Consider the following 20,072-nt stretch of genomic DNA (forward strand, 5'->3'; position numbering starts at 1 on the left):
GCTTTGTTTCTAACACATCTTTTCTGCTTCCCATTGTGGGATGATGTTATTAGGTCCTGGAGGCTCTGGGCCTGTTCCATGGTAGAATTAGCGGAGGAGTCTATTCAGAGCACTCTCAGGGGCTTGCTGTTGTGAAATAAGGTCACTTCTCCCTTTAGCACCACTGTAAACTGATAAACACTTGGAGGCAAAGTGCAGGAGGGGTGAAGCTGTTACCTTCAGTCCCAGGACACCCCTTCCTGTTCTGTGACTGTGACTGGACCATGGGCTTCCTGTGAAGGGGGATTGACTGTGCATTAAGGTCCTGGTGCCTGCAGGGAAATGTTAGTTTACCTTGTTTTCCCACTTGGAAGAGACCCAAGCAAAGCTAGTGCTACTGGAGCTAAAGTGGCAGGACAGACAGATACCAGTGCTCTGTGCAAAGGCTGTTCAAGGATGCCTGCCTCCTGGATCAAACTGTCAACTCATCAAGAACACATGGTTTTGTGTAGTGACCTCTTTCCTGGAGTAGAGTGGGTGGGATTTGAGAGGATCCTCCCTCACACAAATGTACACAGGTCAGTGTAGCAGCCTTGAGCCAGCAAGTGCTTTGCACTGTGGTTAGTTCACCTGGAGGGATGGCTGTTCAGGCACACACTTGTCAGTCTGTCCTGGCTTCTGACTCTTGGGATTTCCCAGAAGTTTGCTTGTGATTCTAAACTAGTGGTGCAAACTTAACTTGTGAGGTGTCCGTGCTAAAACTGGGACAGCAAGTATATTCAGCTGGAGGTCTCAGGCCGGAAGGAGGGTCCAAACGTGGTGGCCTGGATGAAAACATTACAGAGGACCTGTGGAATAATCAGAGCCCTGCCAGGACTGCAGCCCCATGCTGAATACTTCAGCCTTCTCATCAAGAGTCTCCAGTGCATCCTATATTCCTTAGGCATGAGTGCATCTACATGTGTTTGTATGCAAGCGTATACTTTTTTGAGACAGAGCCTTGCTCAGTAGCCCAGGCTTGAAAGAAATCTTCTGTTTAGCCCAAGCTGAGCTCTTAAGTTGTGATCCTCTTGCCTTGGCTTCCCAGCGCTGGGATGCCAGGCTGTTCTACCACACTGGGTATCACAGTTCCTCATCTTTGATAGAATCATTCTTCTTAGTAGGTAACATGAATTTGCTGAGATACTTTGTACTTGCCTTTAGTCTGTGTCGATTCTCACAGCTGAAACACTGGGTCAGCTATGACTTGCTTTTGGAGGTGTCATTTGCTGAGCATATTAGGTACCCAGAAGTAAACCAGTTATCTTCACTTTTCATTTTAAAAGAAAATATATCTTGTAGTGTATGCTACTTTAATAAAGTGCTCTTAAATGTAACAAAAAATATTACACTGAAACTCTAGTCTTTCTTTTTCTTAAGATTTTAATATTTTTTTAGTTTACAAGTTGATATTTTTATTTTCAAAAGGCTTAGAAGCTTTTACTTTAACATAGATGTTAAATTTACATGTTGAAATATTTTTCTTATTCCAGCAAAAGTTGTTATTAAATTAATTAAATATGTGGAAATATGTAACCATTTCTGAACTCTGTCTTAATTCCAAAGTCTCCTGTGAACCAAATCAAAACTTTTGCAAAATTCTGAGGATTTCAAGTAGAAATCTAATGGAATGTGTATTCTACTATGAAAATTGGTTTTATTTGGAAACCAATGTAACCCTGGCAATATTGAACTATTTATTGTTAGATTATTAAACCTATTTTATTTTTATGGTTTAATTATGTAGTTGACCCATTTAATCTGACTGTCATGCTCAACAAAACCAAGTAGGGTATCTTTTCAGCAGAGCTAGCATTTGAGAAGGCTGACTTCTCTTTGGTAAGTGTGGCTGGAAGGAGGTAGAATTGTCCCAATGCCATTTTGATGAGGTTTAGTTATTTTTGTAATCTGGGAAATAGATACTTTCAGATAAAAGATTTTACTGGGAAGAAAGAAAGGTAGAAGTTGAAGTAAAAGCTTTTTATGTCTTATTGCATAACGGTGTCCTTAAAGCTTAGCAGTAGAAATGACCTCTATTCCCCTTTGCATGTCAGTGGGGACTCTGGAACTCTGCTCTGGGATTCAGACTGTTTCCTATCAGGCTTCAATTAAGGTGTTCCTGAGGTTGCTGGCATGCTATACAGGTGGAGTGGCCCAGAGAAAGGTGGCTAGAGAGCTGGTGTCAGTGGTGGTGAGGAACAAGTTTAGGCCCTTCCCTCATTCCTGGCACTGTTTGATCTGTTTGGATTATAGGTCAAATTTTTGACCAGGGATGAGCCTGTGCGTGTGTCTTGCATTATGTCCCAGAATGGCTAAACTGCCTAACTCTGGCTATTCATCAAGCCTGTCCTAAGGGGATGCCTTGTGCCAGGAAGTGCTCCAGAGATCCTCTATGGTCTCTCGAGAGGAGACACAGCTCAGGGCAAGGAAGATGCTGTGTTTAGGAGAGCCGTCCTGAAGATCATATGAGAGCCCTCATCATTTGCTTGTTAAAGCAAGTTGATTGACAGCTAGGTGAGCAGATAGGACAGATCAAATCCAAGGACTAAGGTCTTAAATAGCGTGGCACCTGGGATCATGAGCAGTTCAATTTTGTAGCGTCAGTTAGGGAAGAAGCAAGGAATAGAAAAAGTGGTTTTCATGTGGTATGCAGAGAATTAGAAAGTTGAAGATCCTCCTGTAAAACTCACTTATAACATTGTAACTACTAGGAAATAAAATGTAATTGTTACTATTCTAAATATTCTGTCAGTGATAGTAAATATGTTGTTATTTGATATGGAGGAAAACTCTGAAAAGAAGTGAAATTCTATTTTGGGATTGTTTAATGGCAAATAAGTATTTTTGACCACTAGGCTGTAAGCCCTAACCTTTTCCAACCAGTTATTTATTGGCTAACCAGTAGTATTTTCCCTAAGACCTATGTTGATTTGAGAGTGCCGCATGGTGGACATGACAGAATTTAAAGGTTAACTTTATGAAACACTTTTTTAGTGAACGTAAGACACAGAGTGAACTTTGTGTTTGAACGTGGATTCTGTCCCCAAGAAGACTCCTTATGGATTCAGTCCTTTGGGTATGAGATTCTTAACTTGTTTTACTATTAAGGTAGCTAAGTTGCCATTAATATGATGGGGACATGGGTTTGAAGTATATATTGTGGAGGCATTAGTTTGGATAGTCTCAATTTTCCTGCTTAGTCATTTTTCCTGACATTGATTTCTTTGGAGTCCTGTGCACAGAATGAAGCAAATATTAATTATCAAAAATTGAACCAGAGTCGCCGGGCAGTGGTGGTGCACACCTTTAATCCCAGCACTCTGGAGGCAGAGCCAGGTGGATCTCTGTGAGTTCGAGGCCAGCCTGGTCTACCAAGCGAGATCCAGGAAAGGCGCCTGTCTCAAAAAACAAAAAACAAAACTAACCAACCAAACAAACAAAGTTGAACCAGAGTCAAACCTCCTATCTTATTTTATAGACATGCCCTGTGGCTGAGCTAACAACACTCCTCTTGCAGATCCTCGTTGCAAGGTGCTGGCATGTGCCAGTGAACATGTGCCAGTGAATAGCATTATGAGGCTGGAGTGCTGTCCCTAGATCCTGGCCATGCAGGGAGGCCCTTGCTTTGGTTCACAAAATACTTGGTACTTCTCCTGTCCATTCACAATAAGCATTTACTGTTGAGAAGCATCTAGCCTTCTGCTTTGGTTATGAAGGCTGAATGTTCCAGGATAAGAAGTGAGAAATGTCCTGTGAAACACACTGCAACATGGCTGAACCACGGGGACATTATGCCACTTAAAAGAAGCTGACTGTGAGATGACAGTGTCACACGACCCTATTTGAGCCAAGCATTAAGTGTGGTCAGTCAAGAAGGAAAACAGACATGGACCAGACTGGAAGGAAAGAATACAGAATTGCTTAATGAGCAGAGCATAGGTTCTTAAGAGGAGAACAGTTCTGGAAATGGATGCTGGTAATGGTGCATAGCACAGTGAGTGGATTTGATCACCCAGTGATATGATTAAGATGGTTAAGATGATAAATTTAATGTTATGCATATTTTATTCAATTTAAAAATATATAATATAAAAACATGTTTCAATAAAACCTGCCGAAGCCTTAAAAGAAAAGTTGTGTCCAATAGATTACCTTATATTTTGCTAACGCTATACTTAATTTTGTAGGATAGCAGAACATACTGGTATTGATATTGGCGTCTTTTTACCCTTGCTTCTGAAGGAGATGAATGGATCTTAGGATATTCGGGAAAACCAAAAGTACGGTTTTTTTTTTTTGGCTTGGAATTAGTGCCACCTGCTCAGAAAAGCACTTGAAGAGGCTCCAATTATATATCTAGCATAGAGGAGAGAGCCAAGTTGGAGAGTTGTTAGTGATTATCTCTCAAGGAACAGAGGTATGTGGGAAAGCCTCGTCCTTGGAAGTGATGCTCATTGGAGCCTGTTGTCTTTCAGCAAGTTAACACATTGTGTCCTGAACTCCATGTTAAATATATTGTAGAGGTTCTCTTCTTTCTTTCTTTCTTTCTTTCTTTCTTTCTTTCTTTCTTTCTTTCTTTCTTTCTTTCTTTCTTTCTTTCTTTTTTTCTTTCTTTCTTTCTTTCTTTCTTTCTTTTTTTTTTTTTTTTTGTAGTATTGGGATAGAACAAAGGGCCTTGTTTGTATACAATAGACCAGCAGTCTGCTACTGAGCTGTAGTTCAAGTTCAAAATCATGTGTGTGTGTGTGTGTGTGTGTGTGTGTGTGTGTGTGTGTGTGTATTTAAGTGCTTGTCCACAGGCCTATCTGTGCTTGCTGTGTGTCTGTATTATCTTTTGAGACAGGATCTTTTACCTGAAGCTCACTGATTTGACTAGAATATCTTAGCCTGGACTGTTTAAGGGAAAAAAGAAGGACTTGCATTTTATTGAAGTTACCTTGTAGTTGTTTGGAGATGCTTGCAAAGGATGGAAAATTGCCAGAGTATAATAATAGGAAGCAGAAATGTGTTGACACAGTTTCTTGGCATTATATCCAAGTGTGACTTAAATAATATTCTATAATTTTTATTTTTTCAAGCAACACAGTGACAAATTTAATAGCTAGTCATTTAAAAATAATACTTTAAAAGTCACCATCAAGGTAAGATCAATTCTTTCTGCTTTAGGTGGTTGGAGGTTCATCACCCCTGTGTTTTTCTTCAAAGAATTATTTTCTATAAGTTAAAAAGGGATTTTGCACATGAGAATTTAACAACTACGAAGCACATTTTTTACTGGACAAATAAGTGGAAGGACTAGCATGACCACAACAAAAATACTTCTTGAAGTATTTTGGATTTAGGAAATATCAGTTTCACAAATGAAACATTTAAAGTAAGGAGGCTTCACTGTCCTTCCCAGCCTGTCTCTCCTGTCCTAAGAGTGTTCCCGAGGCCCTTGTTTATATTTGTGTATCTAGAATAAATAATAGACCTCCTAACACTTCTGGCCATTTGGTTGAGAACTCTTAAAGTCTAGATTTGGTTCATAATTTCTGTAATCTTTTCTGAGTTTCTTCGAGGTTCTGATTCATAGTCATTGGAACCCTGGAGAATGACATGATTAGTGATTGAATAATACACACATAATAATGTGCTAGTTTTAAGATCTTGTGTTAGTGTGATGACATACCATTATAGGAGTGTGAGAAGTGAACATTTGAGATATATAGTGCTCTTTTGGTAAAGGGGTGTTCTTTACAACTGGATGCTTCTATTCTTAATTTGCAGGTGGGTACATGTTTATCCTCAAAAGATGTGTGATACTGGCATTGAAGCAAGTTACATAGATTTTTCCATTAAGTTGTTCTTTAGATATTGTTACCATGAATATAACATTTCTTTGACTGCGGTTGCTAAGTGCTGTTTATAGAAAACTCACGAATATAAATGATTGGCTAGATGAATTTAATTTGAGTTTATTTAATGAAACTTTTAATGTGCTATTTCTTTTCTGTAAAATTCTATATTTATGGAACTTTTAGCTTAGTCCATATAAATTAATCTCCAGGAAACAAATGGCTTCTTCAAGGCACCTGTCCCATGAGAAAAACATTGGTGTGAGGTGCTCACAGTCTTTTTTTTTTTTTTTTTTCTTCAAGACAGGGTTTCTCTGTGTAACCCTGGGTGTCCTGGAACTTGCTCTGTAGACATGGTTGGCCTTGAACTCTGCCTGCTTCTGCGTCCCAAATGCTGGGATTAAAGGCATGTACCACCACCACCACATCATTTTAGTTTGACTTTCAAACTATCATTAATTGTGTAGTCTTTTTTGAATGAAAAATTTCCAGGTTGCCCAGCAATCAATGGTCTAGGAAAGGAATAGAATTAGAAAAAAACAAAACAACAAACAACAACAAAAAAACATTTTGTTACATGCCTCCTTTATGCCTAACATTTTTACATATTTTGTCACAGTACTTTCATCTAGAATAAGAACAGTTTCCATTTGCTGATGCAGAAGCCAACTGCCCAGGGAGACTCTCAGCCCATCAGTCACAATAGTAGCCAGGATGTGACCTGGTTCTGCCTGTGTCAGGGACGCTGCTGCGCAGCCAGCCAGCACTGAGTAGACAGAGCCCTGTGGATCATTTGCTAACTCACAGACATTTAATCCTCATAGGACCCTTTAGGTAAGGATTTTATTGTTCTCATGTTACAGATATGGAGATGGGTCTTTAGAGGGGAAATGAGTTGCTTAAGTCACACTATGCTATAGAGGCAAGATTTAAATTCACATGTCCAGAATGTTTAGAAATGTTTTTTGGGTCATCATTTTGGCTATTTCCCTGTGTCCCAATTAAAAGAGGCCTTTTTTTTTTTTTTTCTTTTTTTTGAGAGTTGCCAACCTTCCACTTTTAATAGCTTCAAAATGATACTTGCTTGGACTTACTCAAGCTGTCACATAACCCAAACTGGTTCACACTGAATGGATAAGATGAGACATGCCACCTATGCAGCTAACTGTTGTCTTGGGAGCCCTGACTCATCCACAAGCATGTGAGGTTTCACTTCCTGGGTTCAATCCTAGGGGTGGAGATAACCAGGATGGATTTATGGCCTAGTTCTGAGTTACAACAGTAACTGATTTTACCTGGACTCAGTGTCTTCGTGGAACCTGGCAAGGTACCAGAGAATGGCAAGAAACTTAGAGAGGCCAGGGAAATGCACTCAGAAGCAGGGTGATCTGAGATAAGGTTAAATGGGTTAAATGTCCAGACATGACAGGATGTAGGAGAGGTATTCGGATAGCTGACAGGATGCACACATGATAAAGGAAAAAGTAGACCAGCTGGCGACTTATACTCATGGTTCTTGAGTATTTGGGACCTAGCCACATGAGGGACAGTGGCTGATCAGGCTCATCCCTAAAAAGCCTTGTCTGCCACTATCCTATGTTTGAGTAGCTGCAAAAGAGCTGATGGAGAGGGGTCTGGTGTCTGCAGCAGATGAGTCTGGGACAGGATGTGACAGAACATGGAGGGTGTGAGCACAGCAGGATATAGGAATGATCCGTTTTGTTGATTGGGTTGAAAGCCTGAGTTTTGGGAAACAGATTGTGAGGTAGTGATACTGCTCCAGGAGGAATATCTGTTAAATATTAGGACAGAGTTCATTGCTGCCTCCAGATCTCCTTGCTCTACAAGGCAGCCTGTTCAAACGTTAGGCTGTTCAGTTACTAGAATGTGCCTGCCATGAGTCACAGTACTTGTCTATAACTTCTGCCATTGAGAATGCTTTCTGTCCCTCCATGCTCAGAACATGGCTCCATTTTCATGCTAATGAACTTTGGCAGTTGATTTAAATATTTCTAGGCCTCCTTTTGTCTTAGTTACATTTCTATTCCTATGAAGAGACACAGTCAAGGCAACTTATAAAGGAAAGGATTTAATTTGGGGGGCTACTTATAGTTTCAGAGACCATCATGTCAGGGAGCATGGTGGCAGGCAGGCATGGTACTGGAGCAGAGATTACATCTTATCTTCAAGTTGGACATAAAGAGTGAAGAGACTTGGCCTGGCATGTGCCTCTGAAGCCTCAAAGCCCACCTCCAGTGATGCACCTCCTCCAACAAGGCCACACTTCCTAATCCTTCCCCCAAACAATTACACCAAGTATTCAAATAGATGACCCTATGGGGGCTATTCTCATTTAAAATACCATACCTTTCTGTCTTCCCCTGTCTCCCTTTGCCAGGATCTGGTAATACCTGTCACTCTTACTAGTTTGGTAGGGACTGGGTCACTTTGGTTTCATGCACTATTTTTAGACTTTAATAGTGGAGGGTTTTTGTTATTACCATAAAAGATCAAGAGATCTTAAGATGCATTTTAGAAAGAAGGTTGTGAGTCCACCCTAGGCACACCAGTACCCTGTTTGGGCTGACCAGTTCACATAGCACAGTAGAACTCACTTTATACTGAACGTTTTATTTCTAACAGTATAGCCTGTAGTTACTCTGGTATTTATGCTGTAATTACAGGGCAGTGATTATCTCAAGAGATAGTAGGTCTTTTGCATATAACTTCTACCATAGAAGACATTGCATTTTTGGTCTGGTGGACTTTGTGTGAGTGATGGCTTTTCTTGCCTAATCTTAATGTCTGTTTCTATCTAGATAGGGACCAATACATAGAAGCCCCTTGAGAAATATTTGTTCAAGTATTTCAAGAAAAGTTTCAAGTTTCCACAGTTGGTTTTACCATCTTCTGTCTCTTTTGTTTTATTTTCAGCACAGTGGCTGCTCCTTAATATACTGCTTTTTCAGCCAGCAGTTACAACCCCGCAGTTACAGAGTTAGGCCAAAGCCTGGTGGGAATTCTGTTCCTGCAGGCAGCAGCAGAGGCTGCTAAAAGTAGCTTTAACTAAATCTCCATTGTTCTATTTATAAATAAGAACTGAGATTCAAAGGCTGGGGGGAAAACTTGCTAGCTCAGAGACGTTGAATAACAACTAGTTGACCTCTTCTCCTTGTTGGTGTTGCTGAAAAGCCTGTCCTTTCACTCCCCCCAAACATTTTTGCCTTGCACTCAAAATCCCTCCACTTCCACTGTGTGTCCCTATCTCTTGCTGATGCCCTCTGATGCTCTGTGACTACTATGCTAACTCAGTCTCCTGACCCAAGGTTAATCTTACTTAATTAACACAAACGTTAACATGGGGTTCACAGTATGATCAAATATCTCCCAGTATGCCTCCATATTTTACCATCCACAAACTATCAAGTTGTATAAGTCTAGCCTCTTACAATGAAAAGATTGGTTGTAGATTGAATGTTACTAGGCTAGCCTTAGAAATCTCTTAGCAAGACTACAGCCCAGTGGAAGTTGTAGAACAATGGAATACTTTCTTTGTGGCATGCAGCCACTGCAGGTTGCTATGGTTCTTCTTAGGTTTTGGGGGGATCTGGAGAACCATCCCATGAAGAGTTTTTATGTCTCACAGATGAAGTTAAGGATTTTTAGGTTAATTGATGGTGGTACGTAAGGTACAATGTATTTAAGATACAATGTATATACAATTAATATATATACAGTCAGACTTACTAACTTCCAGTATACAGTTCAGGAGTTCCACAGATATGTACAGTAGCCACTATTGCAGCCATGGTCAGTGTTTCTGTCATCTGACATGTCTCCTACCTCTTTGTAGTTGGTCCCGCTCATCCCCTCCAGTCTTGGGAGTCCTTGATCTGATGTCTCTTGATGGAATTTTGCCTTCTCCAGAATTTCAAGTAAGTGGGACCAAATCTTTAGTAGTTTATATCTGACAGATATGGTATAGTATTTCTCAATTCCTTTATATTGTCATATGCATCAACTGTTTTTCTTTTTCCTGAGTAGTATTTTCCACATAATAATTTGTTTTTCCATTTACCAGCTATGGATATCTGGGTTATTTCAGGTTTGGGGTTCTGATGAGCAAGGCTACCGTGAACATTCCTGTGTTAATCTTTGTGTGGAAGCTGGGGTTTTCATTCCTCATACCTAGAAAGAGAATTATTAAGTCAAACAAATATGTTCTCTGCTTTAGGAAAACAAACAAACAAACAAACAAACAAAAAACCAAAAAAGCTGCCAAATTGTGTTTTAGAGTGCTTGTAACATTCTGAATTCTCTACCATAATTCCTTTTCAGATGTTATGTTTAACTGTTCTAGTAGCTGTGCCAGGGACCTCATTAAGGATTTCTTATACTTCTTTTTAATTATGCTGACAGTTTCTTTGTATGCCTACATGGTACTCTTCTTTGTTCACAAACTGTTGAAATCAGATTCTATTGCTTCTTCCTTAGTATGGTTACTTGACAATGAGATTTTTATAACAATTTTGAGTTTATATAAAAAAAATATAAGGAATCTGCCATTGTATGTTGGAATCTGCAGAAGATTGGTTCCCAGACAACCCTCATTTGTAAAAGTCTGTGGATATTCAAGTGCCTCTTATAAAATGGCATTTTCAAAGAACCTATAGGCATCTTCCATATACTTTTAAATCATCTCTGGCTGACTTAGATAATGGATACAGTGTAGATGCTGAATAAATAGTTGTTACATTACCTTGTTCAGAAGTGATAATAAAAAAATTCTGTACATTTTCAGTGAAGTGGAAATTGTTCCTCCAAATGTTTTCTAACAACTGTTGATTAAATTCAAAGATAAGAATCAATGACTACAAAGGGCTGGCTGTACTTAATTGCCTCCCAGTTTCAGGAAATAAATCCCTCTTAATGGATGCTTTCTTTCCTGGACTATTTGCTGTCTGTTACATGTATTGAGGGTTCTGTCCCCTGTGGCCCTGGTTAGTGGATCTTCCCTTTCATCCTTGCACATACTCTACTTATTTGTATGTGTGTCAATTCACACTCTTTAGAAAAATGATCAACAGTGGATTTGCTACCCCTCCCCCCCCCCACACACACATCCCATTGGAACCTCCAGGCTGCAGAGAAGGCCACCCTGCAGCAATGTGTTCATTGGTCTAAAGTAAGCTGGTCACTGCCTCAGGCTTTTTGGATCACATGCACCCAGTACTGACTGACTAAATAGTGGGGTCAACAGGCAACTGCTGGTCTGAGCAAACTGAGCAGTTTTGGAGTTTTAGAGAATACAAAAGTCTGAATTTGAATAGCCTTCAAATTCTTACTTTACACATTGCTCGTGTACACTTTGAGTTTGCTTGAGAGATGGCTATAAAATCACTTGGAACTGTATTTTAGCAAACCCTATCATTATGATCTGACTAGGAACAAGAGAGAAATTATAGTTTTGGATTATTCAAGTCTAGAATATCCCACATTTTACTTCAGTTTCCTATGGGTCTTCAGCATGCCAGCTAGTGTGAACAGTAGAACAAAACGTAGATTATGCTTTAGTGGTCCAGTTGCTCTATGAAGTGATATTAATATTTTATATTAATCATTTTATATTAATACCATAGAATATTTTTACTTTATACTATAATAGATAAGTATAAGCTCTTCAGATATTTGTGGAAATTAAGGGTTAACTGTGAAATAATAATCAAATTGGCATGTAGGAGATCTGAGATCAGAGGTGTGCTGTGTGACTTTGGAGCAGGCATATAACCACTCTGGGGATTCATCTCCTTAGTAAAAATGGATCAACTGTGCAACAACCATGAGGCCTCTAAGGTTCAGGCATGCATGATGTTAATTATTTTAGCAGGATGGCTTTGATTTCACATGGCAACTCTGAAGATAAACTGATACTGGCTTTCTTGTGTTCTTCCATCTTAGCCATAATTGTGTGGCTCTAAAATCTCTGAATCATAACACAGTTTAGGTCTTCATTTTTCTCTCTTCAAAAGTATGAAAGTCGACAAGAGTAACCATAAAGCTGAAAAAGAAATTTTAAGCCAAAAAAAAAAAAAACCCAACAAACCACTGGTTACAAAACAGCATAGTACAAAACCATTTATTTTATTCTGAGTCACAACCAATTAAATTGGGCTCAAACATCCTGTAGATTAAAAGTACTCTAAAATATTTCTAAAAGTAAATGCTTTTGTTGATTTGAATCCCTGGAATCCCATATAAAATAATGTCATTAACATTCATGCACCAAATGAACCAAAGAGAAATGTGGAGGTTGAGTCTTCATTTATGCAGTCTAGTGCTAAGTTCTATTTCATACTATTGCTCAGCATCACTGAGTGATCCAACAGAAGCAGACTATTTGTAGGTGATCACGTGGAGGGTGGGTCACTCTTAGTTGTTACTAAAGTAGATTTTCAGGCTTTTTGTGCAGTTCTTGAAGCCATATAAAATCTGGGTCAACATGTGCAGGCTTACTGATAAACATTATTATCATTCATCATACATGACTCCAGAAAGGGACATGTGATGGTTGGGAATCTGGCGAAGACCCCAAGTGATGTGGCCCTTAACTGTCATCAGTTTCAATCACAAGTAATTCCTTAGTTACCAGTTACCTTCTATCCATGCATAGATAGTGGCTCTCAATGAAGGAGACACCTATGCATCCAGAACTTTCCTTCCCTGCCGGGTGCCTCCACTTTCAAGCAAAGATGCAGTCCTTTGCTATCTGACAAAAACAGATGTGGGAAGAACAGAGAGTTAAAATTTCCAGCACTGAATCTTCTTGTGAGTTGCCAGATGTCTGGATAAACATTGCTTTGATGATTCATGCAGCTAAACCCAAATACAGTGACAGCAGTCACACATACAAGAGATTTGCTGAGCGACTTCCCTCAGGGAACCTCAGCTAGCGATGGGGCACACCTTCCTCTAACAGTTGTGTGGCATGGGAGGGCCTGGGAAAAACACATCTGAAAGTGGCGCCCCTGTCTCTTTCCCAGGGCTTCTGGTGATGGTCTAAACACTGGGCCGCAGCTGTTCCAGTACCCACACTCCTTTCTTCATCATCGCTGTTGGCCCCAAAATGAATGCCCTCCTGCCCGCTGTGTACTGACTTGGGCGTTTGCCTACAGTAGCCTTTTCTGAGTTACCTGAACCTACTTTTTATTTGTATTTAATCTTCACAATTAGGCCTGTTAGAATCAGAATTACACATGGTAAACACAGCAGCAACAGTACCACTCCTCAGCCAATAATATGTGAACATTTCCACTGGACCTGAGACCTGACATGACAGTCCCAAGATGAAGATTTTTTCTATTATTGTGCTATGTCACAGTAAAAATACAGGAGCACCAAAGTGCCCTATAAGATGGCCTTCTGTCCATATATACAAGGTATGTGTGAAACATGAACACATTTCACATGTAGAAACAACCTGGATGTGTGCATAGGTCTTGATACTCTGCTCCTCTGCAGGATGCAGATGGTCATACTCCTTTCTCGGGATTCTGCAAGTACAGTGTTCCAGGCACACAGTGCATACCTCATGAGAGGGAGCCCTCAGTGACAGTGATAACATGGTAATAGTGCTATCATGATGTGTCATGACCCGAATGCTGGTGAGGGCCCCACAGTAGGAAGGAAGAAGGGCTACAAGTTCAGTAATCTCTGTTAGTTCATTAAATAATCGCCTCCGTTTTGATCACAAAGCTTCATTCATAAAAGCTTTGATGTAATTGGCAAGTGGAGTGAATAGTTATGTTATACATTCATAAATCCTTCTATTCTTACCATACTATCTAAATATATAAAGGACAGTATAGTGTTGGGGTTTTTTAAGCTTAAAAGCAATTAAATATGCATAATGATTTGTTCTCTTGCTAGATAGTTTCTTCTTATTAAATATGAAATGTTCTGAAATATACCACCTTTATTTTATGTTCTTTTCCCAAACTTTAAGGAGCAAACCAACCTGAAATTAAACAATACACATACACTGTACATAAGTTAAATGCATCTTACTTAAATTTTGGCTTTCTTTTCCTTGTCCTTTGAACTGAAAACATAGTTCAATCTATTGCATTAGAGAATTTTCTCAGCACTCATTTCATAGCATTTGCTTTGAGTACAGTTGAAATGAATGACATTTCCAGGCAGACAAATATTGTATAGAGCTGGGGTGGAGCTCATGAGTAGAATTTGTGCTCAGCATCCCTAGCAACACACACACATACACACACACACACACACACACACACACACACACACACACACACGACACCACAAAGAAATACATGAGACTTTTAAAGAAAAGGGTGTATAATTATGTAATTCACTATGAGTCTCACACATTAGCAAGCAGCTCCATCTGAAACCTTTCTTTGTCTGTATGCCAGCATTGGACATGTACTGAGCTGAACATGCTTCGAGGGGACAGAGTGAATGAGAACCCATTTGCTAAAATCCTGAGGGCATGAAGACTTTCAGAGTTGCTTCTAGTAGCCCTGTGAAACAGAACTATAAAGAAAGTCATTTCCCTGGGAGGATGTGTGTATTTGAATGCAGCAATGCCAGTTCTGTCTGATGTTTGGGGTGCTGATGGCTGGTGTCTGCTTGCTTTCTTCCTGCAATCTCCCTGTTTTCCTCTCCCTCCCCCCTTCCCTGCTTGCCTGCTCTCCATCCTTCTAGACCTTACACTGAGGACTCTGCTGTCCCAGGGCTCCTTGCCTATTGAGAGGGGAGGCTGATGAGCATCCTACCCAAGAGTAGTAGCCAGCCTGAGCAATAATCCCTATTGCTGCCATCACTGCTACCATGATCTCTGCTTCAGCAGACCTGCCTAGCCTGTGCCTGGGGAAGGGGTTTCCAACCGTATGGGGATCCCTGATGATGCCTCTCTGTCTCTGCTCTCTGAGGTGGTTTTATTGGTGCCATTAGACCCTTCGTTTCCCAGGTGATTTTGGAAAAAAGCATTCTGCCTCTATCCACATCAGTATTTTCTGGCAGTGAGCAGTATTATGGTTGCATTTTTATAAATCTCTCTCTGAATTTTGCAAGGAAGGACCAGGCTTGGGCAAGGGTTGTATATTCTGTTTAAAATGAAGACTTGCCAACCGTAAGGGATATCACTAGGTCCTGTGATAGAAATCTAAACCTGGACTTGCAAAGTGTTCTAAGTAAATTTGCATTTTCTATTTTATTATTATTAGAACATGGTACAGGAATGGAGGGAATTATGTGGGAATTCTGACTGCTTGTGAGAATACTCTAAGAAAACAAGACAAAAATATTGTGATCTCAGTTTCTTCAAAACGTGAAATTGTTCTTGGAATGTGTTTTTGTGCTCCTCCCAGATTGTAGCAGATAGGAGTGAATTTAGTTCAGATTACTTGTTATTGCTTATTGTTGTTATCCAATCAAATGTTTAAAATATCCTTATATGTCTCTATAGAAAACATTTTTGGCACATGCGGTTTGTCCTTATGATTGTATAAACAGCTTAAACTCATGAGAACTTTACTCATCTGGCCTTTCTTAACCCTCAGAGAATAAATTGTCTGGAGCTCTGAATAAAGTTGGCTATCGCATGAGACTTTAGTCCTCCTCATTCATCTATTGGCTCCATTCTCCCAGTCCCACGCCCTCTATTGTGAGCAAACATTTTATGATTGTATTTATAGGTTATGGTTTGTCCTCTGAGTAAACAAGTAAGGAAAACACAAGTTCTTCTCAATATTTGGAGAAGAGCAAAGTAAAAGTTTCTGAAAATCAAGAAGTTAGGCTGTTCTTTGGGCTGTCCCCTGACACCTAAATGTGCATTGCCCAGACTGTGTGACTTTCATATTAAATATTCCCCAAGGGCTTAACCCCTGGCTGATGGTGCTGCAGAGGAAGACTAGATCATGAGGTTCTAACTTCATCAGTGGATCAATTTATATAACTTCTAGTGGATGCCTGAGATGGTAGATGATAACTGTTTTATCCTATCATATATCCCTCTGGCAAGGTTTTAAGTTATAAAATAGTTACAGCAAGAGATTAATGACAGTAACGAATAATATAATAAGAACAGCTATAACAATATGTTTTCACTTTGAGACCATTGTTAAGTAAAATAAAGGTTTGCTGGAATATAGGTACTGAACTACCTGGGCAGCTACCCAATAACTGAGATGACGCTGGTAAGTGACTAATGGGTGACTTGAATATACATTGTAGATAGCTCAAAGGCCTAATCAATTCCTGGTAGAATGACAGCATGGAAATTCATGACCCTCCTCAGAGTCATATGTGATTGAAGACATTGGGGCGGATGCATGGATGCATGTCTGAAATTTTCTAGTGGTTTTTTTTTTTTTTTTTTTTCAATGGCTGACAACCTGCCACTGAAATTGTGGGAAATGAAGCCCTGGCTGGGCTACTGCAGTCTGCCTTTATTATGTTTGGTAGAAGACAATAACCTGAAGGTATGTTTTTATTTTCCTGCCTTTTTTCTTCAGACCTTGATCTGTTGATAGGTCTTTTAAATATCAGTGTAATAAAGCCATTGTATGTTACAATTTTTTCAACATCGTCTGTAATGTAGGTTGATTAGCCATTGCAGAAGTTGCTCAGTCTTCCTGCTGTATAGGATTCCCTTTCAAAACTAAACAACAAAAAAGTACCTTTAGTATTTCCTAGGTGTTTGTACTCAGATGTGTACTTCTGTCTTCCTTCTTGTTTATATTGTAGATTTAAAGCTTCTTTGATTTATAGGCACACGCCATTCGTAAATGATGTAGTTGTGTTTTCAGGTGGAATGTTATTTGCCGGCTGATTGTGTTTTTAGTGGAGTCTTTTTCCAGTGAGCACTGTTCCTAGCAGTGTCCTGACTTGATTCCCCAGTTCATTAAAATTGGAAAGCTGCCATTTCTTCTCATTGTTGCCAGCGCCAGCAAGCCTGGGTGTCTTTACTGTCCTCTGTTCTCTGCCCAGTGCAGAGTATCTCGGATCTCAGACTGCTCCAGTTTCTTTAGACTTCGTCACTAGACAGATAGGCATCGCTGCAGCACAGCCTAGGCAGGGCCTGACTGGGTTGCAATTATTCAGGGTACGTTAGATGAAATGAATTCTAGATTCTTCTGCCAAGTAGCTCATCCAATTTATGTGTACTATCGAAAGATAATTTTACCCATTGAGAGACATGTTGGCCTTCTCTCACTGGGAGATGGTTGGTGATAAATAAATGTACCTTAACCTCCTTTTGCTTAAACAGTAAGTCTCTCGGTGATACTCACTGTGGATCCAGTGACAGTTGGCGTCATCTCTGGCCATCAGCCCTGGGGCATTGTTGCTGACTGCTTTCTGCTCAGAACTGTGTCATTTTATGCCCCTGGAGTCTTGAAATATTTAAAGCAGAGAGGTACCATATTTAATACCAATGGAGAAAATTGAGATTGTTTTGCTGTTGCCTGCCTTCAGCATATTTTAAGAATGTAGTGTAGTGAGGTCTTTTTCTAGGTTTATTTTTAGCATAAGTACACTTTTATCTACTTTAAACAGTTATGGAAGTAATAAGTGCATCAATTCACACATATTAAAAGAACCAGCCCCCTGCTCCATGCCTATCAGAGGGGAAGGAACTTCATGCTTTGCTTTTAGGAGTTCCCGAGCAACCTGAGACTCTACCTACAGGTCTGTGCCCAGCAGCCATATCACCTTGATGAAAAGACTTGGCCTTTACCGTTCAGAAGCCCATAGCCAAACTGCCAGAGTTGTTCTTCTGTGCTCTGACTCTTTGCATTGAATAGGCCCACAACATGTGTGCTTGCTGTTTCTGAGAAAAGTTACACTAGTGAGCTAGAGAAAGAGGTGGCTCCTTGTTGCACCTTCTGAGTAGTTCTCATCCATGGTGTCATATGCTTAGATTGAACCTGGAGTTCATCTGATCTGGCTGATGGTTGGTACACAGGCATGCGTGCACGCACGCGCGCGCGCACACACACACATCATTCTGGCGGTTCCTTATTCTGATCATCTTTTCCAGAGCTGCCTGTGTTGGGTTCTGGTGGCAATGCAGAGTTGTCTGACAGCCAGAATGTGGTATCCATGGAGTCAGGTTCCCCATATGAACATGAAATGCCGAGTCTTAATGTGCCTGTTGAATGTCAGAGGCAGTACAGAGGCAGGCCTGAAGTTTTTTGGGTCTGTGCTCAGGGTCACAAAAGCATTTGTCTCCAGTTCTGTTTCCTGTTCCTTCCTGTTCTATTTCATACAACACACACATACAAAATATCTTATTGTTATAAATTCTACTAGATTTACGTGGTCTTGACATTCCATCTAATGCTTTCTGATAATTCTACCGAACAGCCATTTAAGAAATTACTTCTTTGAATGAGGTGTGTTTAGGCGTCAGGCCCCTCTGGACAGTGGGAAGGATCACAGAAATTCTCTTGCAGTTTCTGGTGTGATCTTTGATGATTTAAGTCTTTAGAGGGAGTTGGCCTCCTCCATTGAAGTCACCTCTTCAAAGGACGTACCTTCCACAACATACGATACCCAGGCAGACATTCTTGATGAGCTCCCTCTTCTTTCTGCTTTTCTCAAAATTTATTATTGTGGGCATGAATAATTCTGTCCCAAGAGCAAATTCACCCACAGCCTGTGACTTCTGTCATACAGCACGCAGAGGGCAAAGGCTTTCTGCTCTTCTCTAAACAGTTCCTTCACTGGTACTTGAAGTGTAACGAGAAGCCTCAGTCAGTGACCTGTCTGCAGGGCTGCTCTCCCCAAGCTTGCTTTGGGACTCCTGTACCGCTCCGCTTTAGAGACCAAGGTTAACCTACTGCCCTTCCCTCACTGGTCCCAGAAGAGGAGCAAACTAGCTTCTCTAGTTCCGTCTGAGTAGCAAGACTGTGTGCACCATATCTCAGTAGGACTTTTTTTACTAATATTTATATTACAAATTTTAAAATTGTTTTTAAATTTGAAAATTTAGAACATACTAGGATGCATGGAAAATGAACTATAACCAGCCAGGACCATCTATATTTGACCATTTTAAATGAGGCTGAAAGGCTCTAGTTTAGGTTATTTCTCCTCTCTCTACTATCCTTGCTTCAGAAACCTTGTTGACATGCGATTCTAGATTATTGAAACAAACTATACTGATAAATGAGGTGTTTTCCCCTTGAAGTGCATTTAAGAATAGGAAGTTTATTTCATCTGGGTAATGAGCTCACCCTATCACCTAGTCTGACCTGTCATGCCAGACCCTCTGGGCCATCTTATTGGCCCAGGCTGACCTGTCCTACCCTATGACAGCCCTTTTGTGCCATCTCATTGGCTGATGATGACCTGTCATTCCCCATGCCAATTCCTATGGACCATCTTAGTTGCTCAGGCGCATCATTGTAATTTAACCACATGAATGAGGAAGTGAGCATAAATGTAAAAAATGGACATACCCTCTTCATCTGAATGAACTGCTTTTCATTTTCATCCACTTTCTCCATTTTTATGATTAGGCATGCCCAGTGGGCGATGGTGATCTTTCTACCAGCATGTTAACTGATGATCTTATATCCCTCTCCCACAGACAGATTTGTCATTGTTTTGTATTCTGCCTATTTGGGGTCTGCCACAATCAGAGAAAACCAGAGCAAGTAATGAATCTTGTTGCCAGTTAGGTAAGAACAGTGAGGACATTCTTCTGGATGAAGCCCGCTCGTGGTATCAGCCACAACATTACCGACTTGTGACATTGTTTTGTGCTACACTGATGATAAAGGCAGGTTTGAGGTCAACAGCATTTTGTGGCATTAGTCATCTAGTAAAGACTTTGCCCAAACCAGTGTGCCTGTGTCCTCCCTCTCATTTTCAGCTGTAGGATTTGGTTCTGCCATCTGCTGGGAAGAGTGCTCGGAACGGAACCTTGGCTGGTCTGTCTATATGCAGTGTGCGGTGGCCTGGCCGTCCCTCCCCTGCCTTGCTTTCTTCCTGCTTACCTGCTGAGAGGAAAAACAGGTAGGGCAGGACTGTTGGTCCGAGCTCTCCTCCTCATTCTTCCCTGCTTCCACATACTCTGTTCAGTGAACTGTACTGATTGCATTTATGATGAGTAAGTTCTAAAACTGTAGATGTTAATTAATTTGAAGCAGAGCATGTGCATTTTCAAGAAGCTTCAGTAGTGAA

The 20,072-nt window shown here is 40.4% G+C and overlaps 1 protein-coding gene across 5 annotated transcripts in view; it reads left to right on the forward strand.

Annotated features, from left to right (window-relative positions):
* The window catches only part of Fam110b (family with sequence similarity 110 member B), a 140,335-nt gene that overhangs the window by 14,352 nt on the left and 105,911 nt on the right, over window positions 1-20,072 (forward strand). For 3 of the 5 annotated variants that reach the window (XM_036179534.1, XM_036179530.1, XM_036179538.1), the window contains exon 2: window positions 9,709-9,790. The exons of 1 other annotated variant lie outside the window; for it this stretch is intronic. The gene's annotated coding sequence lies outside the window, so the exon portion shown is untranslated. Of the gene's footprint in view, window positions 1-9,708; window positions 9,791-19,761; window positions 19,905-20,072 lie in introns of all 5 variants that reach the window. One more of the 5 variants, XM_036179533.1, reaches the window with a different exon arrangement.

The sequence above is a fragment of the Onychomys torridus genome, chromosome 2, assembly GCF_903995425.1.
Source record: "Onychomys torridus chromosome 2, mOncTor1.1, whole genome shotgun sequence".
Lineage (NCBI taxonomy): Eukaryota > Metazoa > Chordata > Mammalia > Rodentia > Cricetidae > Onychomys > Onychomys torridus.